At 44.6% G+C, this 26,077-nt stretch overlaps 1 protein-coding gene and 1 long non-coding RNA gene across 2 annotated transcripts in view; one reads left to right on the top strand and one right to left on the bottom strand.

Moving 5' to 3' along the window:
- The window catches only part of SLIT1 (slit guidance ligand 1), a 366,291-nt gene that overhangs the window by 136,433 nt on the left and 203,781 nt on the right, over positions 1-26,077 (top strand). The gene's annotated exons all lie outside the window — the stretch shown is intronic.
- LOC143768356 (uncharacterized) lies at positions 17,952-23,406 on the bottom strand. Its single transcript, XR_013213822.1, has 3 exons — positions 23,250-23,406; positions 21,844-21,983; positions 17,952-18,429 (listed from the first exon to the last, which is right to left on the bottom strand). It is a non-coding gene; the product is annotated as an uncharacterized LOC143768356 (long non-coding RNA).

The raw sequence follows: 26,077 nt of genomic DNA, 5'->3' as shown, positions 1-26,077 counted from the left end.
TGCTCAGCTCTCCCTGCAGCAGTAATACCTGGGAGTTGTGACAGTAAGGCAATTGTCTATGCTGTGAAGCTACGAGATACATTTACGACCTAAATGATCGCAATTGTTACATTACGGTTAGTCTCTTACTCTCTAGCTTGGAGACAACTGAAAACAAGAGACTGCAAACGGAAATTGGTGAAAATGGAGAGTACGAGTCATATTATGGCCAGAAATAATGTCTTGCTTCTTGTACAAACATGCCTGCTTCTTCTGAAATCACCAGAGATTGAAGATTGACCTTTATTATATTTATGAGCAGCCTCTTAGGATGACTAAACACAGGGAAGTTGCAAAAGCCAGAACTCTGCTTTCCTACGGTCGTGAAAGTGGCAGGAAACAAATAGGATAGGAATTGTATTATAAGAGAACACGGTGATGACAACGCGGAATGTCAGATCGCATCGCATCCATTCACATCACAGGAAGAATGCCGATGGCAGCCGTTTCCTGTATACACAATATACAAAGATCCCGGGAAGATTAAACCTAAGAGCTGGAGATAAGTAAAAGTGTTTAGCCAATTGCTCAGTCATGAACCAATGACACAATTAATTTCCATGGACCGCGCTCCACTTTATCTTTCCCCTCTCTCTGCCGCAGCTTCAGAACGAGCGGGGAGTGAATGACATTTTCCATTTTCAGGAGGAGGTCAGAAAATCGCTGCCTCAAATAGCTTAAATGATTTGCTTATTGTACAGCGCCGGTTCATGTGTTTTTAGACGTGCGGTTGAGACAAAGGGCCACACGTCCTCGACAGAATGCAGAAAAGGACCACTCCGAGAAGATTTGTTACGGATGGCTGACTTGGTGCAACCTGAGAGATGATCCTTCTCTCTCTAGTCGAGCTTACGGGGTCACGTTGCTTTATTCCTGTTCATTTGATGCAATTGGGCGTGAAAAAAAGGAACATTTTTGTCTGCCGTCGTTTTATTATTTTATGCAAAATGAGGTGGGAAAAGACCACATAGTCAGCTGCAAAATATTAAATGATGGGAAATGGTTTACTGACTGTTTTAAAGGTGTTGTCCTACTAATATAAGTTAAATCCTATTAATACAGGGAATAACTTACCGATTGCTCGGGGTCCGACCGCTGATCCTAATAACAGGGGCAGTGCCTCAACTGAATGTAACGGAGGTCCATCATATGCACCTCTGCTCCATTCATTATCTATGGGGCTGGCGGAAATGGTTGAGCACCGTACCAAAGAAACTGAATGAAGCAGAGGCACGCATGCTCGACCTCCGCTAAATTCAGACGGGGCTCTGCAGAGCCTTGTTCTCGGGATTGCTGGGGGGCCCAGTGGATATGGATTGAGGATAAGTTTTATTCTTGGAAAACCCATTTTATTTTATGGGGGCCATCAAATAAGTATTTTTTTTTATGATGTGTACTTGTAGAGTGGAAACAGACCTTACAGGGGGTTATCCATCTAAGAAATCCTCCTCCTGGGATCCAAAATGTTCCATGAAATATTTTACATTGAAGTTGAGAGGCAAGAGTGTAATACATAGTCGCCATGTCGGAACCGACATACCATTGGTGCAACCTTTGCGGCCTCATCGGGGGCCAAGAGGTAACGGGGCCTATTTCCACTTCTAAAACAGATGGAATTGTGCATTATAATGAGCTATTGGACTGCATTGGGCCCATATACTCTTGCACAGGGGCCTTTTCTGTGTCCATCAGTGTTGCCACAAGTCCTCTGAGGGCAAATGAATGGAGTCTCAAGTGGTGGACCCTTCACTTTGACGACTAGGTTCCCTATTAGGTAGAGTTTATCCAGTGTTAATGACCCCTTTAATTTAAGGCTTAAAGATGTGTTCTTCCTCTCTGTATAGATTTTGTAGAAATCAGATATCGTTCCCGAATGGAACACTACCGGTGACCAGACACATTAAGCAAAGCTGGCCACTATCTCATGTGTTGGAGGGCCTCCCTCGTTCCCCAACAGATTGAATATGTTAAATTCCAACTCTTGATCCTTCTGTTCCCAAAATGATAAGCCTCTGGCAGAAGTGTCTGGCAGCAGCTTACTCCCCTTTCTCCATTAAAACCACGGTACGTCCACGCTCGACCAATATGAGCTCTCTTATGCATTAAGGGGTTATATGACCATTTGGCTAACTGCTAATGCAGGCAAAGACTACACTGTAACTTGGGTTGTATGACAGCCACTATAACTGTAATTATTACACAATTTTATATTTTCTCTATGGGGGAAAAAGGTCCTTGTAAATACCTCTGTAGCCCATCTGTACATGAGGAATAATAAATAGGGATCTATGTAAATATTCCAGGTCCATGGACGCACCATATATCAACAAACACCGGATGATGGAACTACAGGACATATAACAAAGTAGGAACACAGCCTCTACGGTCTTCAATAAACTTTATTTATACAGTCTATGTTCTATTGTAATGTAATCCATCACATTTTAAGAGGCTTAAAAATAATTTTAATCGAGGTAACACAATTTGTTATGACTATCCAACTCCATACCTCAGGGATAATATCTAATGCAACACTGATCCGCAGACGAAGATGATATCTTATATGATATGGTGTATTTTCACTGCAAGGTCACAAGTCATTATGAAAGTCATGACATTGCCATGAGTGTGAGGGAAAATCATTGGTTTATATACAGTCCAGAGACTCAAGCTGCTGCTTTTAAATGCTTTTTTTTTTTTAACCTTTATGGTGATTTTTTGGGGTGAACCTGGCTTCTTTGGACCTTAAATCGATGTTTGTCCCTTTTGTCCTTCTTAATGATCTGTTCTTGTCTGAAGGTCATCAATATTCATCTGTCTTTGCCATGTCTAACTTGGTAAGATGGATTCACAAAGCCACTGGTGAGCAGATCTTGAGGCAACATGGACTGGTAGCACTGGTGAGCAGATCTTGAGGCAACATGGACTGGTAGCACTGGTGTAGCAGGGCTGACAAGATGGGTCAGAGAGGTGTTGAAGCAAAAACCGATGTATCAGGGCTGGAACAGTATTAGCCAGAGCTGGTGCTGATGATACTGCTGTACCAGAGCTGGTATTGATGATAGATGTAGTTGCAGGGTTGTAATGGAGGAGGCTGATGTAGCAGGACTGGGAAAACTGTGGTTGGAGTAGCAGTACTACAATCACTGGAACTGCGGAACTTTACAGTGATGCTGGTATGATGTAACAATATAGGGGCTTTACTTTGACTACCTGAATACTCAGGGGGTGTCCCGCTGCCTGAGCCGGGTTTAAATTATTCTAGTGTAAGATGCCATAAATTCATGTCAGGTTACAGCAGGTGAGTGCCAGTCCTCAAGAACATGGAGCCAGTGACTGTCTATTAATATGGGATTTGTCTTTTTTTACAATGCTTGCCCATCAGCATTGATCTAATATCAGGGATGGTGCTACCGTGCTGCTGTTACCATGGGAATAGCTAGTTGGAATTAATAGCAGATTGACTTTTCTTCGATCACTTCTCTCTTGCAATGTGATCGTCTGTTCTTATATTCGTGCTGAATATTCCCTTAAAAAGAGATCCCTTTTGATGTTCATTCTTTCTGAGACTGAAGGTTTCTGCTCTTCTGTTTGAACTTCTCAAGCATCTAATTTTTTAGCTTTTTTTGCCCAGCGGAGAAGAGCAGGTGGTCACCTCTGACCCTGCGAATGTATTGAGGGTCAGCTGATGAGAAAAGACAAATATTAGCTTGCCGGAGACTCTTTTTGCTCAGGGCCTCATTTCTATCCCTTCAGTATTTACTCAGGCAAAATGGTTTTGGTCTCTGGGGGTAACAGAGTTTCCATTGGTGGAAGTCTGCGCCAAGATCGGGAGCTTTATGGTGAATGCAGTGTGAATCCTCCATCAAATAAACACTGATGTCCAGGACCACAAAGATCAGGGGCCGGACACATCCTTTTTTATCAAGTTCAGCTTAAAACACCCTTTTTCAATGTTAATCTGGTCAACAGCTAGTGTCATGGTGATTACACCCAGGCGAACAATGTAACAGTAATCCTCAGTTAATAGTTCTTCATACAGATTTATGGCATATTTGTTAACAACAATAAATGAATAGAGGAAAATTATTTTCAGAAATAAAAAAAATAAAAAGTTAATGTGATGTTTGTTTTCTTAACAGTTTCATAATCCATTCAGTTAAGTATTTAGGAAAGTTACCAAAAAAATAAATCTTCTAGATCAACTTTTTGTTAGCTGGTAGTTGACCCTGAGTCCGGTGCTTGGAGCTGCCGTTGAGTCCGGTGCTGGGAGCTGCCGTTGATTCTGGTGCTGGGAGCTGCCGTTGAGTCTGGTGCTGGGAGCTGCCGTTGAGTCTGGTGCTCGGAGCTGCCGTTGAGCCCGGTGATTGGAGCTGCCCTTGAGTCCGGTGCTCAGAGCTACCGTTGAGTCCAGTGATTGGAGCTGCCATTGAGTCCGGTGATCAGAGCTGCCATTGAGTCCGGTGCTTGGAGCTGCCGTTGAGTCTGGTGCTGGGAGCTGCCGTTGAGTCTGGTGCTGGGAGCTGCCGTTGAGTCTGATGCTGGGAGCTGCCGTTGAGTCCGGTGCTCGGAGCTGCCGTTGAGTCCGGTGATCGGAGCTGCCATTGAGCCCGGTGCTCGGAGCTGCCATTGAGTCCGGTGATTGGAGCTGCCCTTGAGTCCGGTGCTCAGAGCTACCGTTGAGTCCAGTGATTGGAGCTGCCATTGAGTCCGGTGATCGGAGCTGCCATTGAATTCGGCGCTCGGAGCTGCCCTTGAGTCCAGTACTCGGATCTGATCTTGAGTATGGTGCTCAAAGCTATCGTTGAGTCCAATGCAGGGAGTTTACGCTGAGCCCCGTGCTCAAGATAGACACCGAGTATGGTTGTTGGACCAAAATATATCAGACTTTTTAGCCAATGACGCAGTGAAAAAATCCAACATTTCCAACTGGCGTTTTAAATGATTATCAACATTCATCAGTCGAAATGAACAATGTTTTCATTTATATAACAAAACATTACACCATCATGAAAGAAATATGTCACATATAACAGCTGCAAAGAGCTTTAAAACCACTTATTTAAAAAAAAAGAAGTTGGAGAAGGTAGAATGGAACACTAAGAATTAAACAAATAACTCAATATTAAAAATCCAAAGTATAAATATTACAAAAAAAAGTTTAAAGTTACTAAAAGTAAAAAGTTTGTTTCCAAAACTAATAGTGTGAAAAGTTTTTTTTAAAAAAAACAACAAATGTGTCAAAGCAGCAAAAAAAATGAAAATAAAGATATATTAAAAAGAAGCTGGATTTTACATTTCTTGATCATAAAGCCAATGTCAATCAAATCTGGCGCGAAGGATAATCACCATCGTTTTATTAAGAGTCACACAGTGCATGGAAATAAGATACTATTTTGATTATATTAAACTATTGTATCTCTTTGTGCTTTTGGGTAGATTTTGCAGTATCATCTGCAGGTTAGTATATGTTAATCTCTCGACGGTTCCCCAAACACAAACCTTTAGTCACTTCATTTGTTTAACTTGGTGTAAAACAAGGCGGCAGATGTAAAAGGCAGATAGCACACAGACAGAAAACATCCTTGCACAATTCCAGATGTTTAATGGTGCAGAAAGACTGTTACAAACATGAATCTTAAAAGAAAAAAAATAGTTTTTGCTTTTTCTCCTTGAGTTTATTACATTTCCTGTAAGGAACCTCGGACGAGCCGCCACAACAGAGATCAGGTCCCCGCTGATCTCTACATGGTCCAATACATAACGTGTACATCTCCTTCCATTGTTTTACAATTAGTTCATGGTTTGGATTAGTGATAGACAGTCCGGCTCTTTTTGGAGACCAGGATCATTTGGTTCGGCTCACCAAAGGGTTTTTTGATGCGACGGCACAACATGGTAATCTTACTCCCAGGGAGAAACATTCAGACACTCCCATCGTTTGCAAAAAAGAACAGAATGACCCATCAATAGTTTGGGTTTAATATTTCTCCTAATGGAGAGTGACATGCCGCAATGTCAGTGTAAGGAGACTTATAGGCAATGCTCCTCTGGGAAAAATGAATTTACAAATTCTCTCTTCAAAGAGGAAGAGGACTGGAACTCTAGTGTCACCTACACTTTAACGAGCCTTGCTATATGACTTAAACTAAAAGCCAAACATGAATCTCTGTTTGCAGAAACGTGTTTCGGGGACTCGCCCCTCCTCAGTGCAAAGCAAGAGATCTCGTTTGTCTGTACGAGAGACCTCTTCTTGGGGTCTTAAGGGGTCACGTTTCTCCTTGCAGAGAGTGACTAGCCTGAAAGACGATATAGTGATCTGTACATTAGTATCGGATTTTGTACTTTTTTTTTAATCAACGATATTAAAGGGTACATTTGCAAATAATAATTTTAGCAAAGTCTTTCTTTTTACATAGATTATTGTTCTACACCGTCGCCATTGTTTGTCATCTCTTCCCTTTGGACACTAATCACTGTACATATAGACACAGACATGTACAGTATGTATGTCTCAACCCAAATGGTGAATAACAGAATTACACACTAAATAAATAACAGACAAAAAAAAAAGTATGTCCCCAAAAATGCAATATTCTGTAACTCTCCTAAACCATCCACATGTGCTAGGTAAGGGTTACATCGATATTTCTCTACCAGGATGGCGCTTGCTGTACCAGGAACCTTCTGCAATCGTCCTCAGTGTTATGAGACCCGACACGCTGAGACCCAACTGTTTTAGTAACGACCCACATTTTTCATTGCCTGTTTTAGAACTGAGAATTGGATCTTTTCTTTCCTTTTTCTTCTAAGACAAAATCTATTTTTGGGCCTTGATATATCTTTGTATAGGTGTGAAAAAGATAATTCGGTATGTAGGAAAGTTTTGAAGTTATCCCCCATCCATAGCATAGAGTAAAACTAAGCTTGTTTTTACTAGACAACTCTTTTATTAATGATCGATGTGTGTCCATGATCTGGGACCCGCACCCATCGGCGTAGCAGGTTGGTTCTTGACCATTGATCTACTCATTCTCTTTGAGTCTGGTGGAGAAAGGCATAGGGGGTCCCATAGGGATAAATGGAGTGGTGGTCGAGCATGCGTACTAGCGCTCCATTCTAGCGGGGATAAAGGTGCCCCGTTCTGCCAGTCGGTGCAGGTCCCCATTGATCTAGAGGTTATCTCCCATCTTCTTGATAAGTGATTACTTGATTTCATCTCTTTAAAGATCACAGGGTGGAGGAATCAAGTGCTGTGACCCCCTGCAATCCTGAGATTGTGGCTCTGGAACCCCAAAACCAGGACCTGCAAAGCTTCCTTTGAATGTTCGACCTCCACTTCATTAATTGTCTGTTGGACTGCCCAAAATAGCAGAGCGTTGTGCTCGGCTTTCTCCAACAGTCTCATAGACAATGAATGGAGTGGAGGAGGTCAAGCATTCACATCTCTGCATTCAAATCTCTGCGAAATGCATTGTGCAGAATCAAATGACCGGATTTCAGCGCCACATTCTCGGTATCTCGTATGGGTTCCCTGCGGAGAGACCTGGAGCGATCAGTAAGTTATCCCCTGTCTTATGCTTATGAGATAACTTATCTTGAGAAAAACCCTTTAAATGGAATTTCGTATAAATTCTGGGTTTCTTTTAGGATTTCTTTTTTTATTCTTCTGACTTTGCTGCAAACTTGGCCAAAGATTACTTTTTTACTAATTTATATATATACCGTATATATTTTATTTTATTTTTTGCAAGTTCTTGAGTGGGCAGACCCCATCATTACCTCTGAAGTGATTCATTAGCCTGCAGACTGAGATGTGCATTTGTCTGATAATCTTGTGCGCAATCTCTCATCCCAATGGGAGCATCTGACCGAGGATGAGATTCATCATAAACGCACCGAGCGCTCCCGTCCTTCGCTCACTGATGCACAAACGAGACGCCTTAGTCACAATTCCAGCTGGGCATCCTCAGTGTCTTAGCAACCATTCCCAACCGCACGCGCGCCAGTGCCTGGATCTTCGGCGGGGTGCATCTCTGACAATGCAAATTTAGCAGGTTGGTTAGAAAAACAAGCAAAAAGATTGTGCATAAAACGCAGTGACCTTCGTCACATCACATTGCATTAGTGGATTTCTACTACATTTTTCACTGCAAATCATCAAAAGAAATTCTGATTAAGAAAATATTTTTAACCTTTTGCATTGGATTTTTGTTTTCACTTGTTAATAAAAAAAAATGAGTAAAGCAAATAGTATTTTTTATTTCTTTGTGACTTTGCACCAACCACAAGAAATCCCTTTTTTGTGTGGGCGATAGGTGATAACTTTTAATGATAGACATAATTTTATATGCAAAAAATGGCAAATATATATAAGCGTATAGACATAGTCATGGGCAAAAGTGTTGTCCCCCTTGAAATTATTCCAGAAAATGAAGTATTTCTCCTAGAAATGTATTGCAATTACACATGATTTGTTATACACATGTTTATTTCCTTTGTGTTTATTGGAACATCGCAAAAAAAACCTTTACCTTTATTATTATTAATTAATTTATTTATATAGCACAATTAATTCCATGGTGCTGTACATGAGAAAGGGGTTACATATAGGGTCATAAATATCATTTACAGTAAACAAGTTTACAGTGACAGACTGGTACAGAGGGGAGAGGACCCTGTCCTTGCGGACTTACATTCTATGGGATAGTGGGGAAGAGACAGAAGGTTGAGAAAGCGGCGGCAGCTCGGGTGGTGGTGAGGCTGCAGCTCTGGTGGTTGGTGAGGCGGCAGCTCGGGTGGTGGTGAGGCAGCAGCTCGGGTGGTGGTGAGGCTGCAGCTCTGGTGGTGGTGAGGCGGCAGCTCTGGTGGTGAGGCTGCAGCTCTGGTGGTTGGTGAGGCGGCAGCTCGGGTGGTGGTGAGGCGGCAGCTCTGGTGGTGGTGAGGCTGCAGCTCTGGTGGTGGTGAGGCGGCAGCTCGGGTGGTGGTGAGGTGGCAGCTCTGGTGGTGGTGAGGCAGTAGCTCGGGTGGTGGTGAGGCGGCAGCTCTGGTGGTGATGAGGCTGCAGCTGTGGTGGTGGTGAGGCGGCAGCTCGGGTGGTGGTGAGGCGGCAGCTCTGGTGGTGGGGAGGCGGCAGCTCTGGTGGTGATGAGGCTGCAGCTGTGGTGGTGGGGAGGCGGCAGCTCTGGTGGTGGTGAGGCAGCAGCTCTGGTGGTGGTGAGGTGGCAGCTCGGGTGGTGGTGAGGAGGCAGCTCTGGTGGTGATGAGGCGGCAGCTCGGGTGGTGGTGAGGCGGCAGCTCGGGTGGTTGGTGAGGCAGCAGAATGGTTATTGTAGGCTTTCCTGAAGAGATGGGTTTTCAGGTTCCGTCTGAAGGATCCGAGGGTGGTGGATAATGGGACGTGTTGAGGTGTGGAATTCCAGAGGATGGTGGATATTCGGGAGAAATTTTGGAGGCGGTTGTGTGAGGAATGAATAAGTGTGGAGGAGAGTAAGAGGTCTTGGGAGGACCGGAGATTATGTGAGGGAAGATATTGGGACATTAGTTCAGAGATATAGGGAGGGGACAGGTTGTGGATGGTTTTGTAGATTAGTGTTAGTAGTTTGAACTGGATTCGTTGGGGAATTGGATTGGGTGCCAGTGGAGGGATTTGCAGAGGGGAGAAGCAGGGGAGTAGCAAGGAGAGAGGTGGATTAGCCAGGCAGCAGACAGAATGGAGTGGTGCATGGGAGTTAGCGGGGAGGCCACAGAGGAGGTGTTGCAGTAATCGATGCGGGAGATGATGACAACATGCACAAGAGTTTTAGTAGATTGAGGGCTGAGGAAGGGACAGATTCTGTCAATATTTTTGAGTTGGAGGCAACAGGTGGTGGCAAGAGTTTGGACGTGCAGTTTGAAGGACAGGACAGAGTCGAGAGTTACTCCGAGGCAGCGGATTTCAGGTGCCGGAGAGACCGTGATGCCATTTACCAAAATAGATAGATCAGGTAGGGGGGATACGCAAATTGTGGGTAAACAACTTTGTTTCAAGCACGTGATGCTCGTTCAAACAGTAACAGGTGTGGACAATATGAAAATCACACCTGAAAGCAGATAAAAAGGGGAAAAGTTGACACAATCTTTGCATTGTGTGTCTGTGTGTGCCACATCAAGCATGGAGAACAAAAAGAGGTGAAGAGAACTGTCTGAGGACTAGAGAAAAAAAAATTGTTGAACAATCTCAACGTTACAATTCCATCTCCAGAGATCTTGATGTTCCTTTGTCCACAGTCACAGTCAAGGGTGCCAACACTTTCTGCCGTGACTATGTCTATACGCTTGTATATGTTTGTCATGTTTTGCAATAGAGGAAGATGGAAAAAAAGGAACAACTAAGCGGCCGTGCTATGCTGTTTCCGGAACTTCTATAAAAGTGAATGAGAGTTTTTGATAGCATAGCACCACCCACTTGGCTCTTTGCAATCTCATCCACATCCGTCCCATTGACAAGTATTAATACTGTTCTGTCTCACCACACACAACCGTTTTTTTATAGGTATGGCAATTTTTCTCCCTTAACTGGTTTTCTTACAGAGTGATTCTGAGGTCTGGGTTGAAGAAGGGATCCCCTATAGCGGACCCTCCACTCTGATGTTCATTGCTAATTGGCAAAACTAACCCTATTTTCTGTGTCTTACAAATTAAAGGGCTATTCCCAGTATTAAGCCTGATCACTTATCAAACCACTTGGACCACTACAAATTCCAAAACTGGGGCTCTGAAATACCCCACATGCCCCCCAAAAAAAGCACTGCGGGAAAAAGCTGAGCGGCCACCACTCTATTCTGGGCATTTCGGAGCCCTTTGGATGAGTGATACTTTTTAATGTTGAGATTAAACCTTTAGGGACCATTTGCTTTAACACTTGGACTTTTTGGAGCACATTCCTAACGATACAGATAATGAACATGGGGTCGAATACGACCACTATCCGATAAAAAAAAATATTTAATGAATGAAGATGAAAAAGTATTTTTATAACATGTATTATACTCAGATGAGTGATATCCCGGCCTTCTCTGGTTTCCTCCGGTGTACGATGGATGGTCGTGCCATGACCTCAGACGTTTCGGCAACTTTGGGACAAACCCTGCACTTTACAGCAGGAGAGATAAGGTTCTGAACCACAAGGGGTGAAGAAGTTGGGTTCATGTCAGGTCGAGCTTAATAAAATATTTTCCCGTCTGCTGTGTCTCCAGGAGGGATATTTATCTAGAGATGTCGTTTCTTTCCTCCCTTCGATGATCTGGAGTTTGCGGTTCAGAAATTGATGTTGATTCCGTCCGGTCTCTTTTTGTAAATGTGAAGTGTAAGAAGTCTTCTATCTCCGTAGGGTCTAACACTGAAGAGAAGAGAATGCAATAAAAACACTTAATGTATCTTTCGCACATGGAGGATGCACAGCAGATTTTTTTTTATCTAGAATTTGCAGGAGGAAAATCAGCAGCGTATTACAGTGGGAGCAAAGTGGATGAGATTATTTCAAATGTCATCTATCGCTTCTGTACAGAAATTGACTTGCATTGTGAATCTTCAACTCGTAACATGTTGCAAACTTTAAGGGTATGTGCACACGTATTCTGGTCCACTGCGGATTTTTCCGCAGCAGATTTGATAAATCTGCAGGGCAAAAACGCTGCGATTTTGCTGCAGATTTACCGCGGTTTTTCTGCGGTTTTCACTGTGGTTTTACAATTGCGGTTTTCCATAGGAGCAGCTGTAAAACCACTGCGGAATCCGCAGAAAGAAGTGACATGCTGCGGATTGTAAACCGCTGCGTTTCCGCCTGTTTTTTCCGCAGCATGTGCACAGCGTTTTTGTTTCCCATAAGTTTACATTGTAATGTAGACTCATGGGAAACTGCTGCTAACCTGCAGCTGCGGAAACGCTGCGGATCCGCAGCTTTTCCCACATCGTGTCCACATACCCTTACACTTCGAGGTTTTCCTTTTGCAATCCGTAGGGTGAAATGTATCTGCATAAAAAAAAAATCACATGGAAAACATGAAAATCCTCCGCAAACCCATCTCATGTGAAAAATTCGTCAAACTACAGACCGTTCCAGAATCACGTTTCTTTACCACTACACATCCTGTTACTCCTGGTTCATGAACAGAATCTGTACAGTAAAGACTGACATACAATCAGCTGTAGAGTAAATATGTTTTTCATATTTATTCTCTCTTGTCCAGTCACGTTTTTTGAGCCTTAAAGTTTTTTATTTTTCTCAGCAAGACAGAAGTAGCCGGGCAGGGCTGACCTACAATGTTTCTGTGACTCCTATTCCCTTCTATGAGACTTACAGAAATATAGGTGGAGCCCAAACTAATGGTATTGATTCTCAGTTGCTGTTATCCGTGACTTAGGCATGAATGGAGAAGGTGGGAATATCAATTTATTTTTTGTTTAAGAAATGGCGCCCCTTTTGCCTACAGGCTGTGTCTGGTATTGCATCATTTAAATTGTGCACTTTCTAACTTAAGAAAATTCCTTTAAAGGGTCATACCAACATTGTAAATTATTACCTGTCTACAGTATAGTTGATAACTTGCTGGGACCCCCCACCAATCATGTGAACAGGGTCCTCATTCGCCATGTGGATGGAGCGGTGGTCGAGTGATCATTCTTTAGCCGGAGCAGCACTTTCTCGCCCGACCAATGCTCCATTAAAATAGAGAATCAGGACCTCGTTCTCGTGATCGGTGGGAGTCACAGCAAATATCAATTTTTCTCCTATGCTGAGATCTGAAAGTAAGCCCCATCGGAATCCTGCAATACCAGACGTGGCCACTGGACAAGAGTGGCGCTGGCGAGTGTATGCATTGTACATTTGACATATGCATGGGGAGATTTCCTGGTACGTCCATTACTTTGGAAAGAGAACGTGAATGTGATATTACACGTCGTCTCGTCAAGAGTAGATTCTACTAAAAATGTATCACAAAAACAATGAACAATTAATGCACCTAGGGCTTTAATGTGGCGACAATGGATCCCGGGGGCCCCGGCTGTGAGGGTAAAACAGCCATGAAGACACCTACTGAAATATTTATTCTCTTTCCTCCCCGACGTTACATTAATAATGAAGATTACGCTTTACCTTTGGCCCCCGGGGGGATTGGCGGCTTATGCGGGGGGACGGCTGACATTCTCATTTGTATTCTCAAATTATTGATGAGATTCCCTATCAAGCCGATCTTCGGGGAGCGAGTAATTTAAGGTTCGTGGTGAAATAAAGGATCCAATTTGTCTCCTTCAGAGACTTCGCTGGACCCAAAAAAGGGACATTAATGCGTCAAACTGTAGCTGATTTTCTTTCTCGCCCCCGTCTGTCTGATCCCAGATGGTAAAGATGATGGAAAGATCCTTCCCCATTAATCACTGCTGATCATGTATCAGTGAGGATCCGGCGCTGACACCTAGAACCTCACAATGTCAGTGTTATAAAATATTGTCAATAATAACCCTGATATTCCGAGGTCAGATGAGCGGCACACCGCGTGCGCTGCGTGTCTCGTCCCGTCACACATCACTATTGCTGGAATTTATTTCTACTGCGACGGACACTCTTTGACTGATGTTTCAAAAAGAAGTTCTTCAGCAGCTACAGTGTGTTATACAGTAGTCTGTCCGAGCAACTGCAGATAGTCATGATGGAAACCTCCTCTGCTGCAGAACCTCACAGTAACATTTCTCAGCTGCTGCAGAACCTCATCATAAACACCTGCGCAGCTGCAGAACATCATAATACATACCTCATTTGTTACAGAACATAATACTCCTCAGCTCCTGCAGAACCTCATAATATACCTCGGTCACTGCAGAACCTCATATTACACACCTCCACTGCTACAGAACATCATAATACTTCTCAGCTGCTGCAGAACCTCATAATACACCTCAGCTGCTGCCTAACCTCATGATACACGTCAGCTACTGCAGAACATCATAATACACACCTCAGCTGCTGCAGGACCTCATAATACACACCTCAGCTGCTGCAAAACCTCATAATACACCTTAGCTGCTGCGGAACCTCTCAATACACACCTCAGCTGCTGCAGACCCACATAATACACACCTCAGCTGCTATAGACCCTCATAATACACACCTCAGCTGCTATAGACCCTCATAATACACATCTAAGCTGCTGAATAACCCCATAGTACACGCCTCAGCTGATGCAGAACCTCATAATACACACCTCAGCTGCTGCAGAACCTCATCATACACACCTGAGCTGCTGCAGAACATCATAATACATACCTCATTTGTTACAGAACATAATACTCCTCAGCTGCTGCAGAACCTCATAATAAACCTCGGTCACTGCAGAACCTCATATTACACACCTCCACTGCTGCAGAACATCATACTTCTCAGCTGCTGCTGAACCTCATAATACACCTCAGCTGCTGCCTAACCTCATGATACACCTCAGCTACTACAGAACATCATAATACACCTCAGCGACTGCAGGACCTCATAATACACACCTCAGCTGCTGCAGAACATCATACTTTTCAGCTGCTGCAAAACCTCATAATACACTTCAGCTGCTGCAGAACATCTCAATACACACCTCAGCTGCTGCAGAACCACATAATACACACCTCAGCTGCTATAGACCCTCATAATACACACCTAAGCTGCTGAATAACCCCATAGTACACACCTCAGCTGATGCAGAACCTCATAATACACACCTCAGCTGCTGCAGAACCTCATAATACACATCTCAGCTGCGGCAGAACCTCAAAATACTCATAATACATAATACACACCTAAGCTGCTGAATAACCCCATAGTACACACCTCAGCTGATGCAGAACCTCATAATACACACCTCAGCTGCTGCAGAACCTCATAATACACATCTCAGCTGCGGCAGAACCTCAAAATACTCATAATACATAATACACATCTAAGCTGATGAATAACCACATAGTACACACCTCAGCTGCTGCAGAACCTCATAATACACATCTCAGCTGCTATAGACCCTCATAATACACACCTAAGCTGCTGAATGACCCCATAGTACACACCTCAGCTGATGTAGAACCTCATAATACACACCTCAGCTGCTGCAGAACCTCATAATACAACTCAGCTGCCACCTAACCTCATGATACACCTCAGCTACTGCAGAACATCATACTTCTCAGCTGTTGCAGAACCTCATAATACACCTCAGCTGCTGCAGAACCTCATAATACACCTCAGGGACTGCAGAACCTCATAATACACCTCAGCTGCTGCCGGACCTCATAATACACCTCAGCTGCTGCAAAACCTCATAATACACCTCAGCTGCTGCAGAACATCATAAGACACCTTAGCTGCTGCAGAACATCATAAGACACCTCAGCTGCTGCAGAACATCATGATGCGCATTTGGAAACTGTGTAGAAAAACGCCACAAAAAGCTTTGTGTGTGATAGGACCTTCAATCTGCTGATCATTATCAACCAGTGGGATAATTATTGTGGTTTGTTGCTGATGGCGCCGGGTGGAAACGAGTAGGTCGCTTTGATGAGTGCTTCCATGATCCGTAGTCTCAGGATGTGTGACTGCACAGTGGGAGCCATGATGGCAGTGCCGCCTCTCACACGGTAGCGTCACTCACTGTGGGGGATCTCACCTGCCCCGAGCGATCTACACGGAGTAATCCAATCCTCCGCTGCTTCCTGCACCTCCGCTGTTTCCGAGCTACAACCCATCTGCTGTAGTACTCGTCCCATCGAGCACCGCCTCGTGTCACCGCCGGCCCGCACTCCGGTTCCGGTGTACTGTTTTCTACCTTCCTACCTCCTGGCGGGTTTTTGGGGGGCTAATGTTTCTTTGGCAGGACCCTTTCTTCACATGTCTGTGTGTATTTTGGGCAGATCTGTGAGTTCCAGCACTAATTTTATGTCGTATTTATTTTCTCGGAGAAGTTTTGTTTCCCCCAGTGTTACTGGCGCACAATTATAGGTGTTTTAGGCAATTAGCCCGAGAAGTGTCAGATGTGTTTTTGCCAAAGGCAACCTCCAGCTGTTTCAATAGGTGGGAACAACTTCTTCTCAAGCTCGGGCAATACATTTAATATTTTTGCGAAAAGATTGTTCAGATTTAATTTTTGATAAACTTTTAAACCCAGGTGTAAATAAGGTGCGTCATGTCCGCCTTTTTCCTTTTGGCTTATTTGCATCTAAATAGGTAAAAGTTATGTTCCCGTTATTTCTTTATTGTGACCAGAGATCGATTTTGGGGATAGAGAGCTCCTTTTCATTGCATAAATATGGATATTTACCATTAAAAAAACACTTATCACCACCAGTCCAATCCTAACCTAACCAATTCTTCAGGAATGTCCGAGTGGATCCTGGAAAACAAAATGTGAGACCTCCTGGTTTCCAGGAAGAATTGGCAAATCTTCTAGACCAGTGTTCCCCAACTCCAATCCTGAAAATCCACAAACAGATCATGTTTTCATGATCTGACTCCTTCCCTATCCCTAAAATTAGGGGCTCCCTAGCTATCCCTGTTCCCCGGATTTGATGTTGAAAATGCTCCTATATCAGCCCTCATCTGTCCCTCCCCCACCCTGGGAAGTGAGGAGTTGTAGTGTTTAAGAATACACAAACCAGATTAACAAGGGAAGATGTACAGGGATAAATGAGAATAAATGTCATACAAATATGCACTCACAAACAACAGAGTGAGACACCGGGAAGGAAAGGAAGGGAAAACCAAAGAGGAGAGAATGAGCATATGCACAGACAAATCACCAAGCAACAGTCTTCACTCCAAACACCTCCTCAAACAACCAACACCTCCAACTCCAGAACCAGGCAGTATAAAACTAACACTGGCAATGCCTGCTTGCCAGAGGCAAGTATATATAGCAGAGGGGAGTGCCCAACACTAAACAGCTGAGAACATCAAAGCAGGAAAGCTTCCAGGAGCTCTTAACTGTACAAATTAACCCCTGCACTGCTAGCAGAAACCTGCTCTGTTTAAAATGATGGTGAAATGCTTCTAATTAATGCACGAGTGTGTGAAATCAGACACTGCAGTCATTTGGCTCCTCTCTGTCGCGCTAAACCCGTGACAAGTATTGCCCAGGTAATTGAAATATCTAAGGAAATCATGAAAGCATGACCTGTTGGTGGGTCTTGAGGATTTTAATTGGGGAACATTGGTTTTAGAAGATTTTCCAATTCTTCATGGAAACCAGGAGGTCTTCCTTTTTTTTATTTTTGGAACCTCTCGGACATACCTGAAGAATTGGCTAGGATTGGATTGGTGCAAAGTGTTGTTTATACCTTTTGGATAGCAGCGCCCCCAGAAGGTTTCTTGTGCGACATTTTAGAGTGCTCTGTGGTTTGATCAATTCCATGGCACATGTGGTAATAAATGGGGTACACCTCCTGTGCAGGAGTCCCCAAAATTGGCACTAGAGTTAGAGCGAATCGATTCGCAGGACCCGGTTGATTGGAGTGGTGGTTGCACCACAAGAGACTAAAGTATACCCTCATTTTCATGACCGGTGGGGTCTCAATCGTCAAATCTGTAAATATCATGCAATTGTGCTTATAGGAAATATTTACTAAATCAAGACATTTCTGCTGCCTATAGTGACCACTAGGGGGAGCTTATGAGCGCTCTGTATACTATGAATTCATTGAAATCCATATGAAGACAGTATGCACTTAGCTCCCCCTAGTGGTGGCTGCTAGTAAATGTCTTTTAAAGCTACTATTAATATGTCTGTAATCTGAAAAAAGGAGCAAAACCCCAAAAATATATAAAGTAATGTATCAGCACAGAATTTTAGTAGGTGACCCCCTTTACCTGTATACACACGTCCACTCCTCTGTCTCTGTGGGTTTTTTTTTCTCATGGGTGAATTAGAGATATTCTCCTCTTGAAGCGCTGATCTGTGGTCACGTATAGACCGTCATTGATTTTTCTCTTTTAATTAAACACAACCCTACAAACGACCCATCCTCAAATTAACATTCCCGATTGCTCATGCTGCGGGCGATGGCAAACACCTGGATAATGCAGCGTTTTCTCTGATGTTGCAGCTGCTGCAATTACTCCCTGACTACAGTAATGTCGTGTGCCTGAGTCATCACAATGGAGCCGGCCATTATCCTCATCTCACCCGATCATCAGTTTATCGACAGCTTTGATCTGACAAGTCAAACACTTCTGTATTGGGGTCTCCTCCGTATAAAGTCAGTCCGCACCGGCATGGCTCATACTCCTCTGTTCTGCGGACTGATCCTCCGGTCTTCACACTCAGGACATGGCTCGTCCTCTGACATCTACTGGGTTCTTTATAATCTGAATTCTGGTGACTGGAGGGAAAATAAAGCATTAATGGTCAGAGGGTTGTCCCACTAAATACATTAAAAGAATAAGTGATAATGTATGATCGCTGGGGGCCCAACCACTTGGACCCTTCATTGATCCTGATACTGGGGGTCCATCGGCCCCTGAGCAGTAATGTGCATGGTCATCTACAGCACCATTTACTTCTAGTCAGCGAGTGATGGAAACCCCATTTAACTCTATGGGCGGTCTATTAGTTGTTACCATTTTCACTGTTGACTTGGTTATCGTCAGCTCCAAATTTCATACATAGTCACTGTACATATAGGTTCATGTTTCTGAACTTCAAAAATCTTCAAATGTTCACACTAGCCACAAAGCCTAAAACTAGACCCACGCATTCTGTTCTGTACAGAGGGCTGTCCAAAAGTTTTATCATCACAGAAAGGATTACAGTGAAAAGTAACAACCAAATATACGGTGGATAAGGATCCACCATTCACAATATGTGATATCACAGCTCACCTCCTCCTCCTGTACAATGACCGATAACACCTCTATATACAGTAGATAACACAGGATCCACCATTCACAATAGGTGATGTCACAGCTCACCTCCTCCTCCTGTACAATGACCGATAACACCTCTATATACAGTGGATAACACAGGATCCACAATTCATAATAGGTGATGTCACAGCTCACCTCCTCCTCCTGTACAATGGCTGATAACACCTCTATATACAGTAGATAACACAGGATCCACCATTCACAATAGGTGATGTCACAGCTCACCTCCTCCTCCTGTACAATGACTGATAACACCTCTATATACAGTAGATAACACAGGATCCACCATTCACAATAGGTGATATCACAGCTCACCTCCTCCTCCTGTACAATGATGCAGCGCCCCAGAGTCCTGGTCGTTACAGTAATGTCATTCTTCCACCAGGGGGAGTGATATTACGTCCATAGGTAAGAAAGGAGTCCGTCCTTCCAGGTATCACCAAACATACACTACACTTCACACTCCAATCCACCAGGGGGAGCTATGCTCCTATCTAGTAGGGCACTGCTTACACACGGGTAAAACTGGTGGGTTGGATAGAAAGTTGGAGAGACGCTACCTGGGTTTGACCCAGAGAGGACCTGTCAGGCAGACAGGGGGAAAAGGAGGAACATCTGAGCTGCAGACAGAGGGTCCCTGTCAGGGGTGGGATCCTGACAGAGGCCTAGCGAGATAGAAAGCTACGGAGCTGCGCCTGCCCCACGTGCGGCAGCATCCTAAGAAAGGACACGAAGAGAACTGTGTTGTAAAGAGTGAGAAACGAGATCACGGCACTAGGAGAAAACACCGGGAGGAGTTCTGCCCCTAGACAGGCAGCCTCCTTCTGAGGCGCGTAGCCGGAGGCCGGAACACCGAGGGAGTAATTGACTCTACGCATTACTTCAGAGACCGGCAGGACAGTCAATTCCAAGTTGGCTGCCCGACCTTAATACCTAGGAAGACACGGTGGCAAATTGTGGGGGTTGGGGCGTCTCTAGGGTCCCTATAAACAAGCCTCAGGCCATCCCAGTCATACGGGTTTGTCCTATCCATACCATCTGGGGGACAGAGGAAGAAACAACATCTAGAACATCTACAACAGTTGTGAGGACCTTACCGAGTTGCTCAGCAGAGAGGTACTACAACACACAGGCACTAGAGGAAGGCTACTGATTTCCACCTGGATAAGGGGACTCTGGATTTGCCTTCGGACCGGCCGGACTCTGCGTGCCCTGTGGTCTGTACCCTGGACTGTGGATGCTGAAGCTTCCAGTAAAAGGTAAAGAGACTGCAACCTTTGTGTCCTCGTTATTCACCGCGCCTTATATCGTCCACCATCACCACCCACACTTCTGGGAAGCCCTGGGGATACACTTCACCTGTGGGAAGGTATACCATCTAGCTGCCATAACATCACCCCAGCGGACTCCTAAGCAGCGTCGGTCACCCTGACCGAATACCACAGGTGGCGTCACGAACACCATACAAACTATCCCTTTTATTGGGCGCCCCTCAAAGGGCCACGGACCGGGTTGGGCCACCGTGACATTCCCCGAACCGAAGGACCCGGTGCCGAGTACCCCATTGCCCTTGTACGTGGGGGCGCTCCAATTTCTGATAACACCTCTATATACAGTAGATAACACAGGATCCACCATTCCCAATAGGTGATGTCACAGCTCACCTCCTCCTGTACAATGACTGATAACACCTCTATATACAGTAGATAACACAGGATCCACCATTCACAATAGGTGATGTCACAGCTCACCTCCTCCTCCTGTATAATGACTGATAACACCTCTATATACAGTAGATAACACAGGATCCACCATTCACAATAGGTGATGTCACAGCTCACCTCCTCCTCCTGTACAATGACTGATAACACCTCTATATACAGTAGATAACACAGGATTCACCATTCACAATAGGTGATGTCACAGCTCACCTCCTCCTCCTGTACAATGACTGATAACACCTCTATATACAGTAGATAACACAGGATCCACCATTCCCAATAGGTGATGTCACAGCTCACCTCCTCCTGTACAATGACTGATAACACCTCTATATACAGTAGATAACACAGGATCCACCATTCACAATAGGTGATGTCACAGCTCACCTCCTCCTCCTGTACAATGACTGATAACACCTCTATATACAGTAGATAACACAGGATCCACCATTCACAATAGGTGATGTCACAGCTCACCTCCTCCTCCTGTACAATGACTGATAACACCTCTATATACAGTAGATAACACAGGATTCACCATTCACAATAGGTGATGTCACAGCTCACCTCCTCCTCCTGTACAATGACTGATAACACCTCTATATACAGTAGATAACACAGGATCTACCATTCACAATAGGTGATATCACAGCTCACCTCCTCCTCCTGTACAATGACTGATTACACCTCCACAATAGCTGATATCACAGCTCACCTCCTCCTCCTCCTCCTGTACTATAACCTTTGTGCAGATCAGAACATGCCCAGAAGTAGTAAATCATCCATCCTATTGCCTTTGCTCCTTCTCTTTCCGGCACATTCATGTAAACCTGGCTCTGGAATAAATTCTGTATTTTGTGGATTATTTTTTCCAGAAAACTAGAATAAATATGTTAATAAATCCCTTATTATTTTGCTTGAAAATCTGCACCTCATTAATATACTGCAATCCCAGACTATCTCATAAAAGCACAAATCACAGATTTGACCTTTTCACGTCGGCCATTACTTGTCTCAATGAGTAGAAGGTTTATTGCCGGCATTTATCAGCTGATAATGATCACTTTAGGTAAAGGAAAACCTGCGCTTATTTCCCAGCTGTTTGCAGGTTGACTCATGGCGAGTGGGCAGGATGTGGCCCCAACGCACCTTTCCGGGGCCTTCTGCTGATCTCTGTTATACTCTGCATGATAAATGCTCCATAAACTTTATTCCATCAAGGAAAATGTTATGTAATTGGCTCCACGTGCAGCAGGAAAGGCAACGAATGGCCGAAATCTGGAGAAGAACTGAAAAACGAACAAATATCAAGGTTGTAAACTCACAACTTCCTTTTAATACTTTCTCAATATCGTCCCATAATACAGTGACCCTGATGGTGGATGAATTACGGGGAAGTTTAGAAGTGGGGGAGGCTCCTGCTGCAGCCAGCATCCTGACAGCTAGAGAGAGCGAAGGTTTGTGAGAAGGGAGAAATGTATCTAAAACAAAAGAATATTAAAGGGGTTGTTGTCTCAACTTCTTACATGGGTAAAAAGGGCAATTTACCTCTTCTCTTCGTTCTGGAGAATGGTGAGTTTTTTAATTTGATTGTTCACTACTCATTGTCAAGGTTACCGACCACCTCTGCAGTTTAGCCGGGATGGCCAGTCTCCTAGGGAAAGAGAGCAGCTCTTACAAGCTGTTTAAGTTGCAAGCGCTGTTCTGAAGCTGACCAGCTTGGGAGCGTGCACAGTTCAGACCAGTGGAGCATCCATGCTACTGATCCAGACTGTCACCCCTGGAAAGCAGCAGAAGGTGACACAATTTCCCAGCCTTGGGGTACAAGTCTGCAGTCACTTTATATGACTGCAGACTTTTGAATCCTCAGTGCGCACACAGTGCACGCTATCAGGATTCCCCGGGGCTGACATGTGACCGGAAGTATGCATTTTGTATACTCCCAGCCACATTCCCACTAGACGTTTCCAGCCTCACTCAATGCACTTATATTGAGCGAGACTGCACAAGTCTAGTCTGCACGTGACTGCATGTATGCAAATTGCCTACCTGTGGTCACGGGCCTGCCGCTCCCATCTCCGGCACTGAAGATTTCTGACAGTGCGCACACTGCACACTATGAGGATTCAAAAGCCTGCAGTCACATAGAATGACTGCCAACTTGTGCCCCAAAGCCGGACAACCCTTTTACACACGGAGTTTTTTCGTTTGTTTTTGGAGCAGATACTGAGCAGAAGCTCTGCGCATCCTCCCCCAAATTTCAAAACTCTTCAAAAACTTATAGTTTATGAGAATTTCTACTCCGAAAATTGACTCCTTGTGTTCATAGCCGTAAGAATTTGTTTTTGGGTTCTTTTATTTTTTTTCTTTTGCATTTTATAGATTTGGAGTTTCTTAAAAGCAGTAATGTTATTCTGAACGTAGCAATCAAAGCTAAATGAGAATATCCGGCGCGGTGTCCCGAGTTCGGAGAAACTCACTGGCTGTAATTACACGTTTCTTGTTGCCATAAAAAAGTTCCCATCTTTTTATATTTTAGTCATAAAGTGCCGCACCCATCTATGAGAGCGCGGCAAGATCTCTCCGGTCTGAGGTGGTCAAAAAACTTTAACCCCTTGTGCAGATGTTGCTTTCCCCCCACAATTCTGACCCTTTGTATACAGGGTGGTCCAAACGTAGGTGGACAGTATGTGTAATAGGGTTATGAAGGGGGAGATTTATCAAACATGAGGTAAAGTGAAACTGACTCATCTGCCCTTAGCAACCAATCAGATTCCACCTTTCATTTTCCAAAGAGTCTGTGAAGAATGAAAAGTGGAATCTGATTGGTTGCTAGGGGCAGATGAGTCAGTTTCACTTTACACCATGTTTGATAAATCTCCCCCTTTATAACCCTATTACACATACTCTCCACCTACTTTTGGACCACCCTGTACTTTTAGTTTGGGGGCTATACGGCAATGTTGCCAAATATAAATCACTGCTAAATTGCAGCATAGCGAGATGAGAATGGGGTTTCATTGCAACCTGCACGGTATCGCAACGAGCAAGTCCGACACATGTGGAATGAGTTGGATCCCTTACGACTTGCTTGTCGCGATACCCCAGAGTACCATTCACTTGGTCTACGCTGCAACATAAAGGGACCTTTGACCAAGCGACAGGTGACTAAGGCCATGTGCACACGCTGCGGATTCCATTGCGGAATTTTCCGCAGCTGTTTTGATAAATCCGCAGTGCAAAACCGCTGCGGTTTTTACTGCGGATTTATCGCGGTTTTTATTGCGGTTTTTCACCTGCAGTTTCCTATTGTAGCAGGTGAAAAACCGCTGCGGATTCCGCACAAAGAATTCACATGCTGCGGAAAATAAACCGCTGCGTTTCCGTGCTTTTTTTTCCGCAGCATGTGCACTGCAGATTTCATTTCCCATAGCATTACATGGTACTGTAAATGCATGGGAAACCGCTGCAGATCCGCAGCTGCGGAAACGCTGCGGATCCGCAGCAAAATCCGCAGCCTGTGCACATAGCCTAATTCTGCCATCACCCTTTCCAAATATTTGTGTTTTCATCAGACAACAACACAAATAGCTGAAAGGGAAGAAACAAAGCGACAACTGCTGTATACATTACTGTATTAAGTGGTTGGCACCATTTTTTTAAATTCTTTATCAGTCCGTGTTCACACGTTGCAACATTGCAGGACTGCAACTTTGCAGTTTTTGTGGCTGCAACTTGTGAATGAAGCTTCAGGCTATCTGCACACGTAGGAAAAGAGGAGCAGAATTTTCTGCACAAAATCCTCATCTCTTGGCAGAATCCGCAGCCACGGGTTTGCCACAGTTTTTATGCTGATTTTGTGCGGTTTTTATGCGGAATTTGTGCGAATGTTCTGCTGTTTTTGCCACTGCGGATTTTTATCATGGAGGGGTGCAGAACCGCTGCAGATCCGCACAAAAGAAGCGACATGCACTTCTTTGAAATCCGCAGCAATTCCGCACTGATTTTTCCGCACCATCTGCACAGCTTTTTTTTCTCCCATTGAATAACATTGTACTGTACATCACAGTGCGGTTCTGCACCATTTCTGCTGGAAAAATCCGCTGCGGATCCGCAGCAAATCCGCATCGTGTGCACATAGCCTAAAGGTTACTTTGATTGTTTTTTTTTTACCTTGAGGAAATCTGTTATAATATAATTTATATTTCTGCCTACTTAATTTCAAAGGTGAAGCTTTCTCTTAGGCCGGTTTCACACGTCAGTGGCTCCGGTACGTGAGGTGACAGTTTCCTCACGTACCGGAGACACTGACACACGTAGACCCATAAAAATCAATGCATCTGTTCAGATGTCATTGATTTTTTGCGGACCGTGTCTCCGTGTGCCAAACACGGAGACATGTCAGTGTTCGTGGGAGCGCACGTTTTACACGGACCCAATAGAGTCAATGGGTCCGCGTAAAACACGGACCTCACACGGACATTCTCCGTCTGGGGTCCGTGTGCGTGCAGGAGACAGCGCTACAGTAAGCGCTGTCCCCCCCACATGGTGCTGAAGCCGCGATTCATATCTTCCCTGTAGCAGCGTTTGCTATAGAGAAAATATGAAGAATAGTGTTAAAAATAAAGATCCATGTGTCCGCCGCCCCCCCACCCCCTGTGCACCCCCCCGCTGGTCAGAAAATACTTACCCGCTCCCTCGCTCCTTCCTGGTCTGGCCGCGCCTCCTACTGTATGCGGTCACGTGGGGCCGATCATTTACAATCATGAATAGTCGGCTCCGCCCCTATGGGAGGTGGAGCCACATATTCATGACTGTAAATGATCGGGCCCACGTGACCGCATGCAGGAGAAGCCGCGGCCAGACCAGGAAGCAGCGAGGGAGCGGGTAAGTATTTTCTGACCAGCGGGGGGGCGCACAGGGGGTGGGGGGGCGGCGGACACATGGATCTTTATTTTAAACACTATTCTTCATATTTTCTCTACAGCAAACGTTGCTGCAGGGAAGATATGAATCGCAGCTTCAGCACCATGCAGAGTGGGTACCACACGCTCCGTGTGGTACCCACTCGCCATACGGGCGGCACACGTGTGCCGCACGTATGGCCTCCGTGAGTTCCCAGGCACACGGACACGGATAACTCCGGTACCGATTTATTCCGGTACCGGAATTATCTGGACGTGTGGGACAGCCCTTAGAATTCTTACATTTCTCATTCTCCTGTACACCCCATGCAAAAAAAGAATAATAAAAAAAAAAGAGCAGCCATGTTTTCTTATCTCATGCGACCAACTTTATAGGTTTATTATGATATTTTCTGCATTTTTCACGGGCCTGTCTATGAAATGTTTCAGATCTTTACGACATGTCAATCAGACCCATG

This window comes from Ranitomeya variabilis, chromosome 4 (genome assembly GCF_051348905.1).
Source record: "Ranitomeya variabilis isolate aRanVar5 chromosome 4, aRanVar5.hap1, whole genome shotgun sequence".
Classification (NCBI taxonomy): Eukaryota; Metazoa; Chordata; class Amphibia; order Anura; family Dendrobatidae; genus Ranitomeya; species Ranitomeya variabilis.
Note: the sequence above shows the minus strand (reverse complement) of the source record. Positions and strands in the feature narration are given on the sequence as shown.